Raw genomic sequence first — 26,574 nt, 5'->3', positions numbered from 1 at the left:
ATCTTCATTAACCTGTAACAATTATGAATCTTAATTCTTCTGTTCCTTACAGATTTAAACAGAGGGTTTTTTCTCTCAAGTTTTTTTCAGAGTTCCTCAACTGTTGGAGTTAAAAATGTTACTGTACCCTTTCTCATTTTAATAGTTATCTATGATCTCAGCTTACCTTTAACTTAGCTAGTAAAGTAATTTCCCAGAGGGTTAACTCATTTCTTCAGAGTTCTAACTTTTCCTTTCTTATGGAATTTGACAGAAAGAGACCATCGTTGTATAGGTCCTGCATTTCCCAGAATAACTTCTGTGTGACAGAGTTTTTCAAATCAGCAGAAAAATTTCCTCTTCTGACCATATTTCTTTTTCATACCTATTCTTCTCCCTTTTTGTAACCAGAACTTATTTAAATCCAAATTCCCACAGCACACTTGGGCTCACATTGCATTTTCCCTTTAAAGCCATAGGAGGCTTTAGCTCACTTATAGGTCTACTTCTTGTTATTTAAGAAGACATGTCCTTTCATTTTAAAACAGATTATAAAATACATTTAAACAGATACGTAAAATTGTTTCTTTCTCTATACCAACTAATGTATCCTCATAGTTGCACAAAAGAACAGATTTAATCTATTACTGCATTCTCCTAATTCAGTGCTCCCAGAGAATAAATTATGATATTCAGGAATGTCATTTCTTAGTAATATCATTAATTTAAACTTTTGATAAAACAATGCTACATATTTGAAAACAGATAAATATTTCTGATCTCACATTACTGACAAGATACTTTCAGTGATTACAAATAAACTCTCTGTGTTTTTAGTAGCTCAGTTATTTTTTTAAATTCCCATTATTTCAGAAACCACCTAAGAGTAAAACTACAGATTCTAAAAATAGTAAATAAAGTTGAAATATTCTTCTGTATTTTTCATTGAAATATTTTATGTCTATAATTTCTTTTAATTAGGAAAAAATTCTAATTTTCTTACAATAGAAAAATATTACCACTCCAGTCTCATTTTCTGTTAACCCTTCCCTGCCCATTATTATATCTAGCTACCTGAAATGCCCTGGGTTTTCCTTTGCATTTTACAGATTCTTAATCATTTTTCAAGATCAACTCAAAGTCCAATATAGAGCTATCATTAACAACCAGATTTGAATCATTCATTGCACTATCTGTGTTCCTTTAGGTCTTCATTCATACTACTTTCTACACATTAGTATCTTTTCTTGAAGTTTATCTCACATACATTTATATCTCCTTTCAGTTTGTCAGATTCTTAAGCGCAAGCATAATGTCATCTTTTACCTTTATATTTTCAAAGTCTGGCAAAGTTGCTGGTACAAAATAGATGCCACATGAACATTTAACGAAAAGATAAATCAGTGTTAAGATTAGGAACATAGGCAGAGCAGTAAGACCTAGACAGGAAGCAAAATACTTCAGCCGAGATGGGAGGAAAGGTTGTAAATACACAGTATTGCTCCTTCATAAAGAAGCTTTCACCATTTCAAGGGTGAGGTGAAAAAAATCTTGGGAAGAAAATTCATCAAATAATTATGAATTTGTTTTCAAAGCATTCATACTTCTGGTTTGGCCAAACTACAAAGAGCTATGAATTGATTTCACAACATATCCTCTAAGGAATCAGGAAGAAACCAAGAAAAGCACGATTCAGAAAATCAGAGAATGGTTCAATAGGGTCATTAACATCTTATCTATTATCAGATCAAGCTGTCATTAGAAAGAACAAATGCAGCTTAATCCTATTTTAGGACCAGAGTTGGGAAACAAGAAGCCTATGAAACCTTTAATATCTTTTGTATTAGTCAGAGTTCTTCAGAGAAACAGAACATATATATATATACATATATATGTATATATATATGTATATATATATATACATGCACACACACACACTATCTTATAAATATATAAACATTTATATGATACAAATATATCCTATTATTATAGGAATTTGTTATCTCGATTATGGAGGGCGACAAGTCCCACAGTCTGCCATCTGCAGGATGGAGAACCAGGTAAGTCAGTGGTATATTTCACTGTAAGTCCAAAGCCCTGATAAACAAGACCATCAGTTTCCAAAGCCTGGAGAATATAGATGCCCCAGCTCAAGAAGAGGGAGCAAATTTATTCTTCCTCTGCCTTTTTGTTCTATTCAGTCCCTCAGTGAATTGAATGAGGCTCACCCACATTGGGGAAGGAAATCTTCTTTACTCAGTCTACCAATTCAAATGTTAAGGGTCCATAAAGACCCTCATTTGACATGCCCAGAAATAATATTTACCAGCTATCTGGGCATCCCTTAGCCCAGTCAAGTTGACACATAAAATTAACCACCACAGTCTACAATATCCAAATAGACATGTATCTTCTTCTTCCTCAAGGGCACTAAGTAAAGTCTTTCTTTAGTTGAAACATGTGAGTGGGCTAGGAATATTTTAGATAAACTAGTTCTTACACCTCAAGCTAGTCAGACGCTGTTCTCCAGTGCAAGCAGTTGTAAGACTTTGAATGTATTCTGGTCAGAGTAAGCAGAATGTGAAAGTAAACACTTGAAAATTCTTACCCATGTTCCCCTTCTCCAAACTCCTGTAGCCTTTCCCTCTTTTGTAAACCAGTCTGTCTTCATATATATGTTAACATCATTAATTATATTCTAGTTCCTTTCACATTTAATCATATTTCAAACATATTTCTAGGCCTTTTTCTTCCAAATTTGATGAATAAAATATACATAGATTTGATAATTTCATAAATTACATGAAGGTTTTAGTAATTTAACTCTTAAAATTTAACCTTATTTTTCTAGTTCTGAGATAATCTTGTGCTAGCCTTCGGTACACTACCTCTAAATCTCAGTGGGTTACACTAATTTTATCTGTACATGTCTAATATTATAAGCCTTTGTGAAAACTACAACTCGACAAAAATAAGGTCCTTAGGCAACTCCTATAACCATTATTCACAGACAGTCAAATCTACTCTTGTTGAAGTGGAAGATTTTTGCAAAAACTTGACATTGTCCAAACTAAGCAGCTTGTTTGGAGCCTGAAGTGTAGATACACAGTCATCATTAATTGAGAAGTCTTCTGAAATTTTTGTTGTTGTTGTTTAACTTTGACTTTCTAATCTTTAGAATTTTTTAATGACTCAGAGAGACATTATTTTCTGGGGCTTCAAATAAGGTAGCAAGCTTTTATAATATATTGGCTGTAAGCGCTATAAAGATAAGTTCTTTTAAAAACGCCCTACATCATTTCCCCAGAAGCCATACTTGATCTTCTTTCTCTCACAGCCCACATTCAAACCTCTTAGGAAATTCTGATGGCTCTGCCGTCAAAATATATCCATAATCTGAATACTCCTCCCTCCCTACCCCGAGTGCTACCACTGGTCTAGATCCTTGTATTAGTCCGTTCTCAAGCTGCTAATAAAGACATACCCAAGACTGGGTAACTTAAAAAGGAAACAGGTTTCATTGACTCACAGTTCAGCATGGCTGGGGAACCCTCAGGAAATTTACGATCATGGCAGAAGGCAAAGGGGGAGCAAGGCTCTTTCTTCACAAGGAGGCAGGAAGGAGAAGTGCAAGCAGGAGAAATGCCAGATGCTTATAAAACCATCAGATCTTGCGAGACTCACTCATTATCACGAGAAAAGCATGAGGGGAACTGCCACCATGATTCAATTGCCCTTGACACATGGGGATTATGGGGATTACAATTGATGGTGAGATTTGTGTGGGGACACAGAGCAAAACTGTATCAACCCTCATGAATTACTACACCCTGAATTAATATAATTACCTCCCAAAAACTGCTTTGTTTTTATCCTTTCTTCCCTGTAGTCAACACAGAAACAAAAGAGATCATTTTCAAACATTGATTTGTTCTCTTCTGCTCAAAACTCTATAGTGGCTCCCTATTTCAGAGTAAAAGCAAAGATCCTTACAGTGGCCTACAAGGCTCTGCATGGTCTACTCCTCCATCCCATCCCCTGCATTACCTCTCTGGTCTCTTTCCCTGTCTCACTGCACCTAAAACACACAGGCCTCCTTGTTCTTCTTCAAATATATCAGCCACTTGGCCACTTAAGACATACACATTGGTTGTGTCATTCATCTGCAATTATCCTTTACCTCTTTCAAGTCTGTATTCAATATCATCTCTTCAATGGGGCTACATGACCGCCTGATTTAAAATGGCAACTTTATCCTCTCTCTGGCACTGTTGATCTCCCTTATCCTGCTCTGTCGTCTCTTTCTCATAACACATCATCTTCTAATAAACTAAATAATTAGTTTCTTTATTGTTGACCCACCATCTCTACAATATAAGCTTCTTGAGAGCAGATATTTATCTGTTTTGTGCGGTGATATATCCCAACTACCTAGAACAGTACCTGGCTCATAGCAAGTGTTCAATACATATTTATGAAATGAAAGGATGAATGAAAATGTTCCTATTATCAGCTAAACCAGTTATGAATTTAGAGTTCTTTTGCATGTAACAAAAACATGATTGCTGTGGTTTATATAGGAATTATTTTTTCTCATGTAGACAGTCCCAGTTTTAGTACCAGATTGCTTATCTTTAGACCCCATCACCCTTAGTATGGGGTTCCTTCCTTAGGTCCTTATGAGGGCTGCTGTACTTACAGACACTGTCCACTAGCTGAGTCTGTGCCTTTTCTGGATTCTTAGTCTAATGACTTCTGATTACATGTCATTGGCCAGGACAGGAACAATGGCATTCAGAGCTGCAAGGAAAATTGTGGAGTGTCTATATTTTTTAATAGACATGTTGCATCCCATAACAGAAGATTAGAATTAACACATGTAAATTCTTAGAAAAATACACAACATAGAATAAATGGAGCATGTACATGTTAGCCATTACCATCATCTTTGTCTTTTTTTTAATTCTGAAAGTGTTCTGTGAATATTTAGCCAATGAGAAAATTATAATGACTACATTGAATTAATAACATTAATATACTAAAGCTTTTAATTTATAAATAAAAGAATGATTAAAGTAGTTAAAATTCATTTGCTGTAAAGAACAAAATTGACAATAAAATCTGAGAGTTTAATTTTATGTAAAATCTACACATTAAATGCTACTTTGCTTTGAATCATGTTAAGTGCACACAGATAAAGTCATACTTATGTATGTATTCTCAAATATTACTGATGTATTTATATGCAAATGCCTATTATGCATCAAGAATTGTTCTAGGAACTACTCTATATTCTGTGGCCAAAACAGTAAAACCAAAAATGTCTTTCCAGAGTTTACATTCTAATCATAATAATGGTATGGAATTTATATTTTAAAAAACTCTATCTATAATCCCAACTCTCCAAATAACTTTCTAAATTAATTTACCTAATTCCTGAATATTAGAAAACTTCTAAAATAAACAACTTATTTAAAAATATGTTCCCCTGAGTTTGAGGCTGCAGTGAGCCATGATCATGCCACTGCACTCCAGCCAAGGCAACAGAGCAAGGCCCTGTCAAAAAATAAATAAATAAATAAATCCTCTGTATCGTAAGTCTTAGATAAGAATATCATGCAAAGTGTATTTTCTTTCTTCATGTTACAGGATAAGCAGTCTATTTCTTCCAAATTTTATAAATAACTAGAGTTTATTTTGTATATGCATAGTGTACTTGCACATGTACACTAATATTTCATTTTGTTTTATTTTTAGCCTTGCTGTGCTATTCTTAACAAATTTATTTTGTTTAATTCATGTCTGTAAACATTTTATGTGTAAAGAACCTATTGATCTAGACCTAGAGAAATCATTTATTTGTAAAATTATTTTGCAGAGTCACAAATATTAAATAACATTCCTTTAAGTTACTCACAAATATATAGGATGAGTTTAGGAGTGGGGAGAAATGGAAAAAGGTAATTACATTTAAAAACCCATCATTTGGAATGAGCTGTTAGCTGAAACCAATCTGAAACTATTTTATATCTTATGTTAGGTCAAGTCTAAAATAGGGAACAATCATTTGGGAAGGAAATAAGCAACACAACTCAGAAATCCTATGAGAGAATTTTCAATAAAAAATTTATTTCAAATTACAGTATTTCTGTATTGTGGTGGGAAATCATCCTTACTAAGGTTATTTCTGGCTGTCAGGGACTTGGGCTCACTTCCTAGACCCCACTTGTACCCCAGGCTCCCTGTGCATCACTCCTAACACAGCAACCTTGGGCTCAGTCCCTTCACTTCTGAAAATTGCTGTTCTCATTATAGACCTATTTGGTGGAGATTGAAGGAGCTGTCTCAGCCCTCTTTTCAGCTATCAACTAGTACTTGCAGTTTCTGCTTACTTTTTGTTTTCTTCCCAGTCTTTGCTCATGATAGAAGCAAAGAGGTCAAAAAACAGCTCAATCGAAAACCTAGAATAAGGCTAATAGCCCAATTAGATTATGTTGTCAGACTTACAGCTTGAAATGTCAGAAAGTCTGAAGAATTGGTTAACCTATTACCTTTTCCCCAAACTGTTCACAAAATTGCAGTGTTTCAATCACAGGTATAAATCCTGGATCTCTCAGACAAAGAGTTCAACCACAGTAACAATGCTTTAAATAACCACCGTTTTTTTTTTCTGTTTTATTTAATACGGTCATTGACTACATAACATATATGTATTTAGTATGGATGTCCATTCTGCTTGAGGTGAAAATAAATTTTTGCAAAATACTTTACCCTTTTGGCACTGAATTTTGTGGAGATTCAGTACATAACACATATGTTCATGTCTCTACTGACCATTTCCAATTAGGACAATTCAGAGTACTTCTTTTAGTCAAAGCCTTTTAAATAACCTTTCTGGTTCTTTATTTCTGCTAAAAATAATGTGTGTGTGTCTGTGTGTGTGTGTTTAAGGTTAACTGAAAACTATTAGAAATAATAAGAATATTTAAAAAGTCGTAGGTTACGTAATTAACATTAAATATCAATAGCTTTCCAATATTTAATCAGTAGCCATATAGAAAATCTAATGGGAGAAATAATCCCATTTGTAAGAAAAATTAAAATATAAAATACCCGTAACCTATAAACTTATAGGAAATATACATAATCCATATGTCTAAAACTTGCAAACTATACTAAGGAATTTTTTTTAAAAGACTTAAATAAATCATAATACACACTATATACTTCTACACTATGAAGATAAAAGTGTAAAGATGTCATTTCTCCCCTAAATTATTCAATAATTTAAATGCAGTAACAATTAAAATACCAAAAGGATTTCTTTTTCAACTAGACAAAATTATATAAGAATAATCTAGAAAAATAAACATGTAAGGATATTAAGAAAATTCTAAAATTGAAGAGTGAAAATGACTAGCCCGACTAGCTCTTAAGATGCCATGTAGCTTCAGTAATTAAACAGTTTGGTACTTGAGAAGAACAGATTATTAAAGTCAAGAAATAGACCAAAATACATATAGATATTACCTTTATGTCAACGTTGTGTTTCAAATCAATGTGGAAAAACTTCTGTTTAATGAAAACTAAAATTATAACCATAAACAGAGTCAAACAACACACAAGAAAAAAAATTTTTTTTTTTTTTTTGAGACGGAGTCTCGCTGTGTCACCCAGGCTGGAGTGCAGTGGCGCAATCTCGGCTCACTGCAAGCTCCACCTCCCAGGTTTACGCCATTCTCCTGCCTCAGCCTCCCACGTAGCTGGGACTACAGGCACCTGCCACCACCCCTGGCTAATTTTTTTGTATTTTTTTTAGTAGAGACGGGGTTTCACCGTGTTAGCCAGGATGGTCTCGATCTCCTCACCTTGTGATCTGCCCGTCTCGGCCTCCCAAAGTGCTGGGATTACAGGCGTGAGCCACCGCTTCCAGCAGAAAAAAGATATTTTTAACATGCAAAAAAAGATTAATTTCATTAATTTACAAAGAAATCATACATAGGAATCAGTAAGGAAAAGATGAAAAAAATCAAAATGGACAATGGTAAAGATATGCTTGAGTGTTTCAATAGACAAGAAATACAAATTGCCAATTAGCAAGTAAAATTTTCAATCTCAAGTTAACAATTTAAGAAATACAAATCTAAAAAATTTTACAAACAAGATTGACAAAAATGTAGAAGTCTAACGATATCCAATGCTGGTAAAGATTTGAGACGAGGACACTCTTACATACAGGTTGTAGAGGTACAAATTGATTTAAGCTTTCAGGAGGGTATTTGGCAATATCGATCCAAATTTTAAAACCACATACTTTTTGGCCAGAAATTTCTCTGCTAGGCATTTACCCAGTGGAATGTTTGCAAAAGTGCAACAAGATATATGTGCTAGAATCTCTGTGGGAGATTGGTTTAAAATATTAAGCTACAATCATATAATGAATATGGAGTCATTTATAAAGAATGAGGGGGATTTATATATGCTAATAAGGATATAATTCTAAAATATAAAATTCTTAAGTGAATTTTCAGATGAGGAACTATATGTATGAGTGTATTTATATTACATATAAATATTATATATAATATTTTGTGAGACAGAAAGAGAGAGGAATCTTTTCTTTTTCTGGAAGAAAGAAAGAAAAAAGTGCCTGTGATTACTTAGACAAAAAGTACTGGGGTTGTAAGTGAAGGTATTTGGAAGGAGATAGAAAAGGAAAGCTTTCCCCTTTCAGTTTGTATCTTTCTATACCACATAGATTTTCCTTATCACATTCAAGTATTTATTTAACATATCAATGCATTACCTAGGTGACAAAATTTTAGGGCAGTATTTACTTTCATTATTTTATTTATCTAAATTAAAAATAAAACAGAAATTAATGCTATTTTAACATTTCAAATAAATTGCTTTACATTGTCTATAATTCACTCTAAAATACTGCAGTATAGACAATATGATAGATTAGTTTCAGTTTAATCTTGCCCTAGGTAATTATCATTTGAAGTATACTAATCAGGAAGATCTACTTCAGGGGCAGTTAGTTAGCATTGACCCAAACCTGCAATCCAGAGGCTGCTACACCAGGCTTTCAAGTACGATATTTTATCTCTGGTCAACACCAAAGGCTTTAGATGTTAAAAGTGATTTTCACTGGTGAAATGAATGATGCTCAGATGCATGCATTGGTTAGAAATAATGTACAGATTTTCCTACCTTTGAATGAATAGCTTAGTATCTAGGCAACTAATGTCCTAACACTTCTGAATAAAGCCCAAGCTTATGATTATAAATAAATTATTTGACTGCCTGATGGAGGATTTTTGTCACCTGACTCTGTTAAAAGCTTAGCTGTATTTGACACTGAAACATACATTTGTCTCTATTGATGTTTGTATGCAAGTTTCTGTTAGAGTGACTAAAATGATACAGTTTGCAGAACAGGTTTTATGACTTTTTTTCAATAAACATTGCTATGAAATCTTCGTATGTGCAGCAAATTTGGTCTGAGACTCGTTTTCATTGTAACATATCATCTCATAGTGAAGTTATGGAGGAGGAAACTTACAGCCCTCACCTAAATTTGAATTATGGGAAGTCACTTCACATATCAACCCCAAAAAGATGAGTTATTGTGAATGACCAAATTATTTTAGATGAGTGTGCAACAAATTTATAATACAAGTCTTAAGGGTAGTAGCTACAAGAAGAGAGCTTAGAAACAATCTCAGCATGGTATACTCCCTCTCGGTTATCATACTTTATCTCCAGAAATATAGACCTGGAATTAGAAATTTAAGATTTGATTATGGCATCTTTATATTTTTTTATTAAGCTTATAGAATTGTCTATTCCCCCCAACTTTCCTGTGTCATTTGAGATCACTATCATATTTCCGATTCTCCACCCCAGTGAGCATTTTTGCCTGGCATGTTGGCAACATTTCTCTGCAAATATGAAAGTATTCTGCTGGTTTCTCAATCAGCAACGCCCAAGGACTTGTTTAGGGCCTTTCATCATTCTGCCAAAAGCCATGATAAAATCTGCTGACTGCAAAAAAAATCCTGAATTCACAGTCAAAATATAGTCCTTCATAACATAAATTTCTGTTTTTATTCCAATTATCTTCATTTAGCACTGCCAGGATACCCACATTACCTGAAATAACAGTTGCATTTTTTGGACAAAGTTTATTTTCTCACCAGTTTTACTCCTTGGGCATGTGCCACTTTTTAATTCCTATGCAAAAATTTAAATCATCTAATCATTTATTAATTAACTTTTAGAATTTCATCCATTTAGGTCTGTTTTAAAAGATGTTCATTCTTTAAATATAATATAGTTCCAAGAGTAGTTAAAATAAGTTTGAATATCTTGCCTTTGCAAATCTAAATCTTCTGTGTGCTTCCCGGGTAGTTTATGTTGGTATACCACTTTGGCATTATCAATTTAAGTTATATTTAGAGCTCCTCAGTCTCATAATATCCTTCCCTATGTCCCTTAACAAAATTCTGACTAAGAATATTAAATATACATTATTTAATCCTCAAACAAGACATCATCATCTATATTACAAATTAACTCCTTGATTGGGAAAAATTACGTGAGACTATTTTATTCTTCTCACCTGGAAATGAAACTGCTCATCTTGCCATGAATTTTACACTGTGCCCTCAGATCACCTGATACCTGTGAAAACAGTTCTAATTACTAGAAACACAAAATATGCAAAAGATCTCAGGGACAGTCTGGTTCAGTACAGTTATTTTAAAGGAAAATTGTGTTTCTCAGAGAGGTTTAACAGGTTGCTCAGGGTTATTTAGCATGTCGGTGACAAAGGGAAACCAGAACCCAAATTTCCTGACTCTAGCCCATTTCCTCCAAGGATATCACACCACTTTCTTCTTCAATTAACTGATTAACTAAGGTTTTTTTCATGAACAGTCTTGAAAAGCCAACATGTCAGCAATTAAGAGTATGGTGAAATTGAAATAAAATCCATATGGAAATTTCAAACCCCACTGTTTAGATCTAGACAGATACCCTAAGGAACAACATTAATTCCTTGTCACCTTTAACAACAACAAAAATAATACCTGTTTTATGCTTTGTCCTTCATATTCCCAGATTAAGGGAGGTGTGAAATTGATGGTGTTATTCCTTTTTTATTTCTTTGTAGTCATCATATAAAATTAGAAACCCTTAAAATCTTTCTCTGATTGAGCTCCCCTGAAGCATCCTTTTCAAGTTTCATTCTTTGTGTTTCACATTTCATTCCTCATTTTGCTTCTAACCCTAAAACTGTCAACTTCTTTCCCTGTCCTTTCCTCAATGTTAAATTAACAAATGATGGGCAAATAGGTTCATAAATAGGTGAAATTATAAAGTACGCTTTTTCACTCTGAAGCCAAGATAATTTTTCAGTTATATACATTTAATGCTTTCTAGTAATTGGCAAAGAATCTGAATGGTGCTGCATTCAAATGAATAAATGACTCCATAGCATGAAATATTATGGTAATAATATGGGATATGCTACCCAGAAAAAGTAAGGATTTTATATCTACCAAATTATGGACAAAATCTAACATCTGTTACAATCATGAAAGGTGTGGGTTAAAAGTTTTTTTCAAAGTTAACTAAAATATACAATGTCTTAGAAATGCCTAAATACTGTTGAATATTACCAATTAACTTTTTTTAAATTTAGCTTGGCATTTTCTCATTTCCTTTGACAACATGTTTTGTACCGAGCTTGTTAGTGCCCTTCTTTTAAAAACTCAAGGTATTTTACCACCTACTCTGCACTGTCAATGCACTCTCATTTCTCACTCTGTAGTTCTCATTTCTTATTCTTATGGTGTGGTTCTTTGTTTTGTTTTTTTTTTTCAAGTACCAGATTTGCAAGTAGAAAGATCTTTGTTTCTAAATGCATGGGACATGATACACTTGGAGAAGTGACTACCAAAGAGGCATGTTTATAACTGAATTCAGACACAGGGGAATGAAAGACATTGTCAATTTTTATTTATTTATTTATTCTTTGAGGAATTATCTCTGTGGTCACCTTCTATGAACCATAATTTCCTTATCCATACAACAGAGATCCAAAATACATCATCTAAGTTCTAATTATAGGAAATTAAAGCAGCTACTTCAATGTCTATCCTATAACATAGCATAGTAACATAATCAGGTAATGTTATTCAGCAATTTGTTAGCCCACAACACTCCCCTTTCCTGTTGCCTGCCCGAACTCAGGTTTGGAATAAACATACATTTCCAAAAAGCCCATAAAGATGTAATTATGAGATTTTCTACTCTGGTAGCAGGTCGACAGATAATGAAGTCATAGTCTCTTTAATTGTAAAACCACAACACATGATATGATAGGCACTGTGATAAGCCTAACGCCTTACTATATTCAGGATTTGGAAGATGAAATTAAGTAGATATTCTTTGAAATTGCTGTTCCCCAATACATTTAAATACACCTTCTCCCCCTTGGATTTTCAACTATTTCCTTCATATGGCTATAAAAGAATAAAAACTGACAGATTTGTATTATGCTACAACATATAGTAGAACTCTGAGTAAGTAAGACATCATATATTAGTATTATAAAATTATATAATCATAAAATTGGGTTATAGACTCTTGTGATGAGGTATTTATTTTACTTACCAACACTGGCATCCAGTCATAGGAACTGAACTGTAAAGTAAAAGTGACCCTCCTTGACAAGAGTAAACACAAGGAATTAAGATGAAAGATGCCTTAGTTTATGTAATGTTTGGATTCCAGTGATTATTATTCTGAAAATAATCTTGAGTGGCACATTTGACATTTTCTGAAGCCAAAGTAAGTTTGATGTTAGATATTGAAATGCAATGATTGAGATAGTTCATTGTCAGGTTTTCTATTTTTTCTAGAAAATTTTAGAGTTATTCAAGAAATCTTAAGAATCAGTTCTCTTAGATGTGATTCTAAGACTACCTGTCTTCTTATTTGTGAATACAGATGATTTTAAAACAAAGAGGAAAAGGGAGAAGATGGAAAAACTTAAGAAAAAAATAGTATTATCTGGTTAAAGAATCTTAAATAGCCATTAGTTATAAATCCTAAAAATTAACGTCATTACTTTAATAATGAATAATCAAGAAGATTTAAAACTTGGTATATTAGTCTGCTCAGGCTGCCATAAGAAAATACCACAAACTGGTGGTTTAAATAATAAAATTTATTTTCTCTCAGAAGTCTGTGATCACGATGCCAGTAAATTCAGTTTCTGGTGAGGGCTCTCTTCTTGGCTTGCAGATGGCTGCCTTCTCAAAATGTCCTCAACATGGTCTTTCCACTGTGCATGTGTATATATAGAGAAAAAGCTCTTGCATCTCTTTGTCTTCTTATAAGGACATCAGTCCTATGAGATTAGGGTTCTACCCTTGTGACCTTATTTAACCTTAATGATTTTTTTTAAAGGCTCTTCTCCAAATACATTGGGATTGGGCAGCACAAAATGAATTTGGGGGAGGGAAGAACACAATTCCATTCATAACGTGTATCTTTTGGAATACCCCCAAAATATTGGCTTTTCTACTTCAGGTCAAGCATTTCATGATAATTGTTATAAAATGTTTACTAATTGTGATAATCACAGAAAGTTAATTTTTAATTCACAAGACCATCTCAGTATTATCATATTATAAGAATTTTATGCTTTGCCCCCAAGAAAAACAATGCAGAAAGATTGTAACACAATATATTTAGCATATTTATGTTGAAAGGAGAATGTGAATGTGTCTGCTCCCTTCTTTAAGTAAGCTCAGTCCCCCTTCTTGGGACTATGCCTTTCATAATTCTTGATACGTTATAAAGAAGGATTACAAGATGGGCTCACATATAGGGAAATTTCTCCTTATAATAATGGTAACAGTACAGGAATAGCAGAGTAGCTAGTATCAGACTAAACCTCTTGTAGACATTAATTACAAACTCTTGTAAACATTAATTACAAATTACAAGAAAAAATACAAACACATACACAACTATTTGAAAGCATTATAAAGTGATCAAAAGCAGGTAGGAACTGAAAAGGAATTCAATTCTTGAAAGGAGAAAACGGCACTCAATAAGATCCATATTTATATATATTTTCCCCTAAGGCCATAGAGCAATTAGAACACAAACAGAAAGCCACATTTTTATTGGCTTAAGTATCAGAGGACAGAATTTGAGGATGCTGATAATTGGAAACTTTGTAAATAAATCCACAAAGGAGGGTGCCATAGAGAGGCAAGACTTAAAATCTTGATATAGACTACTTTTAAACTTTTGGATAACCCCAAACTGCACATATCTAGGGCAGAGTCCAAGGAAGACAGGGAACGGCAACTGAAGTAAGGTTTTAAAAGCTGGGCAAGTAATCTAGCTGTTGACTACATCATAGAAAATGGATTTTGAAGTTTGACTTTAGTCCAGTTGAAGGGGCTTGGTAAATGCCTCGAGCTTTCCATTGAAATACCAGAACAATCATAATTTTTGATTCTAATAATAGTCTACTTTCTACGATGGAATTATATATCCTAAGACTAAGAGCAAAGGTAAACACTAAGATTACGGGTAAAACCTTCCCTAACAAAGTATAAAATGCAAGCCTTGACAAGTTCAAGGTGATCAGCTAGTAACTTCACTGACCGGGCACATAAAAATTAACACTTCTCAGAGAGATATTTAAAAATCCTAAGTCTCTATAATGCATCATTCACAGTGTGCACTCAAAAAGTACTAGACATGCCAAGAAATAAAAGAGTAAAACCCCTATTCAAAAGAAAAAAGAATCAATAGAAAAAGGTCTCCAATTGGCCTGGATGTTAAAATTAGCAGGCAAGGACTTTAAAAGAAATAATCATAAAGATGTTCATGACCTAAAGAAAAAGATTATCAAAATGAGTGAACAGATGGGCAAATCTCAACAGAGAAACAAAATTATATAAAAGAACCAAATAACAATTCTATGACTTTATTAGTCATCAGGGAAGTGCAAATTACAAACACCATGAAATAGCATTTCACACCCTTAGAATAGCTACAATTTAAAAGGTAACAACACCAAGTGTTGGCAAGGATGTAGAGCAACCAGAACTTTCATACATTGCTAGGAAGAGTAAAAAAGATAAAGCCACTTTGGAAACAAGTTTTGTCACTTTCTTATAAAGTAAAATATATACCTATCCTAGGAAATCCCAACATTTCCACTCTTATTTATTAAAAAACAAATAAAAAAATATGTCTACATAAATATTGCAAACAAATGTTAACAGAAACAACTCAAATGTTCATTAGCAGGTTATTAGATAATTAATTATGATCAGTTTATACAATGGAATACTACCCAGCAATAGAAAAAGAATGTACTATTATGCAACAACATGAATAAATATGAAAGACATCATGTTGTTTGAAAGAAGCCAGATGCAAAGGAGCACACTGTATCCTTCCTTTCTTAAGAAGTTCAACAATAAACAAAATATCCCTATACTGACACAATCAGAATATTGATTGCATATGGGGAGCAGAGATTGATTGGAAGGGACATAGTGTAACCTCCTGGAATGATTTAAAAATGTTCTATATCTTGTTTAAATTGATGTTTACATGGCTGTATTCATCTATTGAAACTCACCACCATGTATGTATATTTTATCTGAATTTTAAAAATGGTATCAGAAAGCATCTGCAGACTATATATTCACTTATAAAATTTAAATTCCTCAAGACCATTAGAGAATATGAACCCACTGCATTTAATTACTCTCCATGAAAAATCATTGCTGTATATAGTTGTCCATGTGATCAAACATAAATACTAAATATAGAAAGCAATGTGAATACAAAAAAAGAAAAAGGAACAAGAAATTTTCCAGTCTTACAAAATAGTGCTTACTTGGGAAAGGGAAACTACAGATATTTTCTGTTCCTTGTTAAAATTCTTTTTGCCTTCAGAAATTTACATTAGAAGTGGGAGAGAATTCAAATTGTTCCACTCTTTGGAATGGGTTCTGGGTCCAGCTAAGCAGAGTAAATTATTATAACATAGCATTTTAAATTGCATATTCATTGTATCCTAAAATCTTATAAGTTAAAAAAATAGTGACAAATTGAAAGTTAACTCACTTATATTCTGATTTTTAAAAAGTTGTCACTAGAGGTACATGATTTTTAAAAAAGACAATAAGGAGTGTGTGATTCTAAAGCAACTGTTCTCAACCCTAGCTATACGATAGAATCACCTGGCCAGATTATAAAATACTATTTACCAGGACTTGAGCCTTATTAATTAAAGCAGAATCTTTATGAGGAAAGACTTTTTTTCTATTTTATTTACTGTTACATCCCCAGAGCTTAGAACAGTGCCTGGCACATAGTAGGCTCAATGAATAAATGAATGAATGAATGAATGAACGAATGATAAACAAGTTTTTGAAAGCCAAGGAATCATTTTGGTCTTATACATAATGGCAGAATTCCTTTAGGTGATGTAGAATGAAGGAATGCCAAGCTGTTATTTTATTAAAATGTTTGATAATTTGTGTTAACTTTAGCTGAAAATTAAGTTTTTATTGAAATTTCCTATGGATCAGGTTTCATGCTAGAGTCAGGTTTATAAATGTGAAAAGATGTGAACGTGCATTTGGGAAATTCCCAGTCTATTATGGATTAGTGGCAAAGAGAAAGTCTAGCATATAAGCATTCACCCATTAATCCATTGATTAGCACTTATTTATTAAGTGCTTATTATGTGCCATACACATATGTGCTAGGATACACTGTGGCAAACAAGACAAATATAATACCTGTCCTCAAGGAGCTTACTGTTTAGTAAAGGAGAAAGATAATAAATAAGGAAACAAATAATAAAATTTGTGATGAATTTGATGACCTAAATGAGTACAATGGTGTTATGTATTAACAGAATTTTGGTCAGGTGGAGAGCACTATTTTATATTGGATGGTCAGAAAATACCTCTGTAGGGAGGAAACATTTGTGTGGAGACATTCACGATGAAAAGAAGCCAACAAAGCAAAGTGCTAAGGGGAGAGAATTTCTAGCAGAAGAAAAAATATGTTCAAAATAGTTGAAGTAGAAAAGAACTTGGCATGTTCAAGGACCTGAGAGAATCCAATTGCTGGAACATAAATAGAAAGTAGAACAAGTTGAAAGTGGAATAAAAGGTGGGGTTATAAAATGCACAGCCTGGTAGGCCATGGTAGACAGTTTGAATTTTATTAAGTACAACATGAATCTATTAAATAGTTTTAGGCAAAGAAATGGCATGTTGCAATTTGTGTATTTAAAAGATTATTTCTTTTTCTATATGTAGAATAGACTCAAGTGTGGACAAAAGTGGAGGCTTGTAGACTAGTTAGGAAGCCTTTGCAGAAGTCCAGGTGAGAGATGATAGAGGCAATACATTGCTGCAATCACCGTGGCAAAGGGGAAAAGTGAGCAGCTCGGAATATATTTGGAAGGAATTGTTAGGACTTGGTGAGGGATTGAGTGGATGAAAGAGAACGAAGAATCAACATGAACCCCAGAGTTCTGGCTTATACAAATGGAAGGATTGAGGAAATATCTGCATAGATGAGAAAAAATAGGTCAACTCCACCATTTAAAATTTGGATAGAAAAGGAACCAACTAGGAGTAACCAGAGAGGGAGGGAAAAAAAACCCCTAGAGCATGAGGAATCTCAGAATCTAAAAATCTCCCTTAAAAACTAGAGTATTTCAAGAAGGAAGAAGTGATCAAATACGCTCAGTGGTGCTAAGCAGCTAAGATAAGGGCAGAAAAGAATCCCCTGAATATGGCAAAATGAAGATTATCGGTAATCCTAACTGAAGCAATTTCAGTAGAGTGAGTGAAATAAAATTCAGATAGGAGTAGGCTGAAAAGTGAATGGGAAGCAAGGCAGTTGAAGAAGCTGAAGTAGACAACTCTTTCAAGTTTAGTTTTGAAGGGAAGCAGAAAAGTGAAATGAGAGCTGGAGGAAACTATTACTGAAGAGGAGATACCAGAGAATATTTGTGCATTGATGGGAATGCTCTAGTATAGACAAAAAGATCGATGATTCCGGGAAAGAGGGACTGTCAATTAAGAAGTCAAAGAGAGGAGCATAGTATATTAGGATGTTCTCAAAAGAATGTGACACCGACTCACACCAGTCAGAATGGCTACTATTCCCCCCACCCCACCCCACCCTGAGACGGAGTCTTGCTCTGTCGCCCAGGCTGGAGTGCAGTGGCATGATCTCGGCTCACGGCAACCTCCGCCTCCTGGGGTCAAGCGATTCTCTTGCCTCAGCCTCCCGAGTAGCTAGGATTATAGATGACCGCCACCACGCCTTGCTAATTTTTGTATTTTTAGTAGAGTTGCAAATAACAGAGGTCTACATAGGTGAACTTAACAACAAAAAATAAATAAATAATAAACTTAAGGGGGCTGTTCAATAAAAGGGTACAGGTATACTATAGAATCCAAGAGTGGGAATACAATGACAACCTGAGAAGAGGCTAGAATATTGCCAGTCCTTTGTCAATAATTTATCCTTTTCTTTCCCAGTCTGTTTCCTTCTTCTCCATTCCACATATTATAATGTGGCAACTACATAACTCATAATTACAGTCTTTATAGGGGGAGAATAATTGACTCCATTCAAGTGTTCGCTCCTGTTTCAATCAACTATGGCTGAAGAGTGAGGAGACATTTGGAATAAATATGGCTTCTGGGGGCCCATTCCTATGGATCAGCAGCTGGCTTCTGGAGGCCCATTCCTGTGAATCGTCGATCTCATAGAAGATAATATTGTTAGAAGGTAGGTAGGCAGTTCTCAAACTGTGAAGCTATTGGAAAGTGTTTTTGTTTTTGTTTTAAGCATGGCATGGAAGGAACATGCTCAAATCCATCATTTAAAAAAGAGAACTCCAGCAGCAATATGAATAACAGATTGGAAGGGAGATTAACCAGATTCAAAGAGGTAAGCCCAATGAGAAAACCATTAAGAAAAGTTACAAGCAAAAAATAAGAGACTATTTTTTGTATTGGGAGAGTAATAGTAGCAATGGAAAGGCATGGGCAGATACTGAACACATTTCAGAGGTTGAATGGACCATATTTGAATATAAGTAGTGAGGAAAGGTGTAAAGGAAATGAATACTTCAAGATTCCTAGCTTGGGCAATAGGATAGATAGGATTGCTGAGAATTGAGACAAGGAAAACAAGAAAAGAAAATACAAGATTGGAGAGGGCAATCTTGAGCCTGAAAAGTTACAGTACATTCAATGTCAGATCCAAAGCTTCAGAATGTTGAGTAATCAGTATTTGAGAGATACATAGGTAATAGTTGGTGCTTCAGGATCACATAAGATCATTCAGAAAATTCATGTAGAGTGAGAAAAGAGAGTAGTTTGCTCAGAAAATTCCAGCAGAAGAGATGGTACTAAAAGAAAGATAAAGAGCAAACAGAGACACATGGGAAGAATAAGAGCTGCATCTTAGAAGCCAAGAAGGAGTTTTAAGAAGAAGGAAATGATAAACAATCAAATTCTGCAGAAAAGAAAAGTAGGATGAGAGCTGAAAGAGGCTAACATATTTGACAATCACATCATTGCTGACCTTTCTCGAAGCAATTTCCGCAGAGTTGCGGGGGTGAAAACCAGGTTGCAGTGGGCTGAAATTAGACCGAGAGACAAGGAAGTGGAAGCAATGCCTATGACCTACTCTTTCCAAAACGGTGTCAACTGAAGTATGTACTGCTAGATAATGGTTTATTCTGTTAAAATTTATTTTATCACTATATTGTTTGGACTAAAACTAGATCATTAAAAAGCTCGAATTGAACCATGGACTCCTGACTTCCACATTTCTAGAAGTCATCTTACCTGTAGGCAAATTAATTCTATAGCCTTCTGTAGACATAGCTCCAATAATATCTCTCATCCTTATTTTCAGTGGTATTCATGGTATTTATTTTCAGTGGTATTCATGGTATTGTCTCCCACCATCTTTCCCTTTTACTCCATCTCAGCTCTCAGACACATGACCTTTTTGCCAATCTCATTACAACTTGTGCTCATTTTCTCAAGTTTCCTATCAACTGGGGTAATTGCTTCCTACAAAACCCACTCTCCTATTAACTGGCTCATTACCTTGAGGTAAAAGTTCAGAAACTTCTTCAAAGTGAAATCACTGTAGAGTCCTGAAAAGAAACTACTTTTGAAGATACTGACACATGTGTATGCCAAGACAATTCTTGGGTTGTATTCAATGATTTACAGACCCAACCCATTCCTTGTTAAGTTTCTATCAGCATTAATTTTCCTTCTTCACTATAATGGTACATTTATTACTCTCCAAGTCATAATAGCAGACATATAGAGTAGAAGAAGACAAAATCAGTTAATGTGTTGATCACAGCTCTATGTTGATAGAGCTAATGTGGTTCAGAAAAGAAATACTATTAAAGTTCCTCTAGTTCTCTCTCCAGCTGAAGACAATTAGCTTAATAAACATTCTACTCATTATTTCCATGCTAACTAGTTTTATCTTTGCATTTTTTAGGCTTACCTCATTGATGCTGAACATCCTAAAAAGCTTCTGCTGCTTTGAGTCACTGAAAAAGACCAAGAAACATGAATTTAAAAAAAAATTTCAAATGTTATAAAATAAATAATATGAACTCATTATACCTACAATGAATAATTTAAATTCTTCTTTGGTAGTCCAGGTAAATATTTTCTCAAATAGATTTTTTTAAGCATCTGTATAAGTTCAAGATGTACATCACTTCATGTAGAATAACATCTCCTAAAAAGAACTGAAATGCCTCAGGATACAACCAGCTGACCTGGCTATCAAACACTTATTTAGCACATATTACATGATGGACACTTTGATGTAGATACGGACCTTGGGTTGTGTCCTCAAGGATCATACAGTGGGTTGAGGAAATAGGATATGCTATCCATAGGAAAGTAAATAATAATATGACAGCTTATTTTCAATGAGAAGTGAATAGTACAAAGAATAAGAGTTGCCAGATTTCAAAAGGAAAGAGCTATCACACAGAGGCGGAACAATTAGAAATTTTTCATGAAGGAAGTGTTCTTTGTGCTGGACCTTGGAGAAAGTATAGAATGTAGATTAGCAAAAAGGCATGGAAAAGGCATGATAGGTAGGAGAGACAAGTTAGGCAAAGGTCCATTAGAATTGCTCAAGATATAATAGACCAACTTGGCCTGAAAAAGGCCTGGAAGTATCCTCTTTTGTGCTCTGTGAGAAGTTTGCCACCATGTAAAAAGTCTAACTACCCTAAGGCAACCATGCTCTGAGAAGCCCAACCTATCCAGGTGGAGAGGTCCTGTAGAGAATTGAGGCCACTGGCCCTGAGCTCCCAGTTGAAATAGACAATATCAACATGTCAGCAGGGTGAATGAGACCATCTTGGAAGTGGGTCCTCCAAGAGTAGTTGAGCCATCCTGCCTAAATTTCAGCATTTTGAGCAAATAAATGATTTATACCATTTTAAATCACTATATTTTTGAGTGAATCACTGACTTTTTTCTTAATTAAGCATGGGTTTAGAAACTATGAAAACCCTAGAAGAAAACCTAGGCAATGCCATTCAGGACATAGGCACGGACAAAGATTTCATGACGAAGACGCCAAAAACAACTGCAACAAAAGCAAAAATTGACAGATGGGATCTCATTAAACTAAAGAGCTTCCATACATCAAAAGAAGCTACGATGAGAGTGAACAGACAACCTACAGAATGGGAGAAAAATTTTGCAATCTGTTCATCTGACAAAGGTCTAATATCCAGCATCTACAAGGAACTTAAATAAATTTACAAGAAAAAAAACAAACCCATTAGAAAATGGGCAAAGGACATGAAAAGATACTTCTCAAAAGACATACATGTGGCCAACAATCATAAAAAAAAAAACCTCAACATCACTGATGATTAGAAAAATGCTAATCAAAACCACAACGAGATACCATCTCATACCTGTCAGAATGGCTATTAATAAAAAGTTAAAAAACAACAGATGCTGGTGACGTTGTGGAGAAAAAGGAATGCTGTTATACTGTTGGTGGGAATGTAAATTAGTTCAACCGTTGTGGGAGACAGTGTGGCATTTCCTCAAAGACCTAGAGGCAGAAATACCGTTTGACTCAGCAATCACGTTACTGGGTATATACCCAAAGGAATATAAATCATTCTATTATAAAGATACATGCATGCACATGTTCACTGCAGTATTATTCACAATAGCAAAGACATGGAATCAACCCAAATGCCCATCAATAATACACTAGATAAAGAAAATGTGGTATATATACACCATGGAATACTATTCAGCCATAAAAAGGAATGAGATCAAGTCCTTTGCAGGAACATGGATGAAGCTGAAGGCCATCATCTTCAGCAAACTAACACAGGAACAGAAAATAAAATACCACATATTCTCACTTACAACTGGGAGCTGAATGATGAGGACATATGGACACATATAGGGGCACAACACACACTGGGGCCTGTTGGAGGGTGCTGGGGGGAGGAGGCAGAGCATCAGGAAGAATAGCTAATGGATTCTGGGCTTAATACCTAAGTGATGAGATGATCTGTGCAGCAAACTACCATAGTACATGTTTACCTATGTAACAAACCTGTACGTCCTGCACATGTACCCCTGAACATTAAAAAAGTGTGTTTAAATTGTGAGATAAGGAATCAAGAGGGCCTCTTGCTTCATTATTGTTCACTTTCCTAGCTTTAAGTTTTCTCTTCTATTTATCATAAGTATTTATTCTTAAATGCCATGTCAAATGATGACTGGTTAATTAATTATTATTATTTTTTAGTTCAAAGGGTCCCTTCTAATGTTATTTATCTTTTAACAAGGGAACACAGGAATATTTTCAAGATCCAAGTATTTAAAAAGGTGGAAGTGAGGTAGGATCGGGGTATGGAATGAAGTAGAAAGAAAAGGAAACATGTAAAAATGTAAAATCACCATGTAGGAGCCCAACATATCCAATATAAGCTATACTGCTTTGGGTTATCTAGCTCGTAATTTTACTTTGCCTAATTTCTCTACTTAGAAATACCATGTCACTTACGGTGTGTTTTTAATTGAGAAAAGTTAATTACTAACTATTGTTTTGTAAAACTCATATGCCAATTTATTCTAGGCTAAAATCAACTTGGCAGATAATTATTTTTAAATAACAAACAAAAGACTTTTCCTTTCTGATGCTTTTCCCAAAACATGCAATATAAACCAAAGAGTAAAACAAAATAATGTGTTACACTTCTCTTCAACTAGTCTACCATCACTTCTGTTTAACTGGTTTGATACATTCATGAAAAATTTCCTTTAAAAGACATATTCTTCTAAAACTAATTTAAAACAAAACTCTTATTAATATTTTCAGTTCCTACCACTATCAATTATTTGGAATTAGACCAGGTTAAGAATTTAAAACTTTGCCTATCATTTTCTATTTTAAAGTCATGGGTATTGATAAGGGACTAATATTTAGGAATTATTTTATGTCTTTCATTTCCACTTATCTTCTCAGTTAACAGGTATGCTGAGCCTTTGCTATTTTCACAATAAACTGATTACTTGGTTGATTTAGGTAGCAAAAAGATAATGAACCTGTATCAAATTTCTACTTGCATTATTTTATGCATAGTAAATAAAAATTTCATTGCTGTGCATCCTCTTACTAGTAACTACAAATTTTATAAAAGTACAATTTTTAAATTATTTTGCCACTGAAGCTGCAATGACTAGCAGAATGTCTGGCATATAACAAGTGCAGAATTATTTTTAATAGATTTATTGAGGTATATTAATATACAATAAAATGCCCACATTTAAATTGTTTTGACATTTTGACAATTGTTTTGACACACAAAATAAGTTCTGACACATGTACAGACTCATAAAGCCCTCACCAAAATCAGGGTAATCAACATATTCATTACTCCCAAAAGTTTCCTCATGCTTTCTTTGTAATCTCGCCCAACAATCACCCCGCACCCCATCCCCATGCAACCAGTGATCTGTTTTCTGTCACCATAGATTAGTTTGCATTTTCTAGAATTTGATATAAGTGAAATTGAACAGTATATATTGTTTTCTGCCTGGCTTCTTTCACTCAGCTTAATTATTTTGAGATTCATTTGTCATGTGCGAAACCATAGCTTATTTATTTTTATTCCTTTTGTTGACTAGTATTCTACTGTATGGCTGTACTACAGTTTGTTTATCCATTCATCTGTTGATGAACATTTGAGTCGTTCCCAGTTTTTGGCTTTTACAGATTAAGCTACTGTGATGATGGATACGTAAGTCTTTATTTAGACATACTTTCATTTTTCTTGGGTGACACTTCAGAGTAGGATGGCTGGATCATACAGTAGGTGTATGTTTGACTTTTTAACAGACTGCCAAACTGTTATCCAAAGTGATTCTACTATTTAACATTTTCATCTGCATTGTATAGCATTCTCCCTTCCTCTCACTGTTGGTATGGTCAGTCTTTTGAATTTTAGCCACTCTCATAGGTATACAGTGGTATCTCATTGTGGTTTTGCTTTTCTCTAATGTTTAATGATGTTTAGCATTCATACATTTTTTTTTTTTTTGCCATCTGTTCATCATTTTTAGTGAAGTGTCTTCATGTCTTTTTCCCATTTGGTATAGGAAGGGAGTTGGTTGTTTTCTTATTACTTAGCTTTAAGAGCTCTTTGTATATTCTGGATATTAGTCCTTTATGAGACATACGATTTCAAATATTTTCTCCCATTCAGTGGCTTATCTTTTCAGTCCTTTAACAGTGTCTTTCAAAGAGCAGAAGTTTATGATTTTGCTGAAGTCCAAGTTATCAATTTTATATGGATTGTATTTTGAGTCAACCCTTAAAAAAAAAAATTGCCTGACTGAAGGTCATAAAGATTTTCTCCTATATTTTCTTCTAGAAGTTTTATAGTTTTAGGTTTTATATTTAGGTCTGTGTTCCATTTTGAGTTAATTTGAAGGGTTTTTTTGCATATAGATGTCCGATTGTTTCAGCATTATTTGTTGAAAATATGACTCTTTCTCCACTGAATTGCTTTTGCGTCTTTGTGGAAAATTCAGTTATTTATACACATGTGGGTCTGTTTCTGAATTCTGTCTCCTGTTCCATTGATCTATCTGTTATTTATGCCAATACCACACTGTCTTGATTACTGTGGTTATATACTACTCTTAAAATATTCAACTTTCTTCTGTGTTTTCAAAATTGTTTCACATCTTCTAGTTTCTTTGTTTTTCCATATGAACTTTAGAATCAGCTTATCTCTTTTTGTTTGTTTGTTTTTTGAGAGAGAGCCTCACTCTGTCACCCAGGCTGGAATGCAGTGCCAATGATCACGGCTCACCACAGCCTCAACCTCCTGGGCGCAGGTGATCCTCCCACCTCAGCCTCCCGAATAGCTGGGACTATAGGCACACACCACCATGCCCAACTAATTTTTGTAGTTTTTGTAGAGACAGGGCTTTGCCATGTTGCCCAGGCTGGTCTCAAACTCCTGGGCTCAAGCAATCCTCCCATGTCCACCTCGCGAAGTGCCAGGATTACAGGCATAAGCCACCATGCCTGTCCCAGATTATCAATTTCTACCAAAAAAAAAAAAAAAATTGCCAGAATTTTGCTTGACACTTTTTTTATTCTTTAGGTCAATCCAAGGAAAATTGACTTATTATAACCATATTGAGACTTCTGACTCATGGCTCAATATATTTTTGTTAAATAAAAGAAGAATTTTTGAAACGGGTTTTGGAATAATTTTCAGAAGCTCTAGGAAAATTAGAAATATCATGTTTAACTGCTGAAAGAAATCATAGATGACACAAACAAATGAAAACACATCTCATGCTCGGGGTGGGGGGAGGAAATCAATATTGTGAAAATTACCATACTGCCCAAAGCAATCTACAGATTCAATGCAATTCCTATGAAAATACCATCATCATTCTTCACAGAACTAGAAAAAAAATCCTAAAATTCATATGGAACCTGCATAGCCAAAGCAATACAAAGCAAAAAGAACAAATCTGGAGGCATCACATCACCCAACTTCAAACTATACTACAAGGTTATCGTTACCAAAACAGCATGGTACTTGTATAAAAATAGGCACATAGACCAATGGAACAGAATAGAGAACTCAGAAATAAAGCCAAATACTTATAGCCAACTGATCTTTAACAAAGCAAACAAAAACATAAAATGGAGAAAGGACACCCTATTCAACAAATGGTGCTGGGATAATTGGCAAGCCACATGTAGGATAATGAAACTGGATCCTCATCTCTTACCTTATACAAAAGCCAACTCAAGATGAATCAACGACTTAAATCTAAGGGCTGAAACCATAAAAATTCTAGAAGACAACATCAGAAAAGCCCTTCTAGACATTGCCTTAGGCAAAGAATTCATGACCAGGAACCCAAAGCAAATGCAACGAAAACAAAA

At 34.3% G+C, this 26,574-nt stretch overlaps 1 long non-coding RNA gene across 4 annotated transcripts in view; it reads left to right on the top strand.

Annotated features, from left to right (window-relative positions):
- Positions 1–22,085, top strand: part of LOC134810557 (uncharacterized) — a 42,185-nt gene extending 20,100 nt beyond the window's left edge. For 2 of the 4 annotated variants that reach the window (XR_010158941.1, XR_010158940.1), the window contains 3 exons: positions 1,972–2,039; positions 18,600–18,852; positions 20,599–22,085. This is a non-coding gene — a long non-coding RNA (uncharacterized LOC134810557). The remainder of the gene's footprint in view (positions 1–1,971; positions 2,040–18,599; positions 18,853–20,598) is intronic. The other 2 variants (XR_010158942.1, XR_010158939.1) reach the window with 2 other exon arrangements.
- Positions 22,086–26,574: the final 4,489 nt, after the last annotated feature.

Source organism: Pan troglodytes, chromosome 6 (genome assembly GCF_028858775.2).
Source record: "Pan troglodytes isolate AG18354 chromosome 6, NHGRI_mPanTro3-v2.0_pri, whole genome shotgun sequence".
Taxonomy (NCBI): Eukaryota; Metazoa; Chordata; class Mammalia; order Primates; family Hominidae; genus Pan; species Pan troglodytes.
Note: the sequence above shows the minus strand (reverse complement) of the source record. Positions and strands in the feature narration are given on the sequence as shown.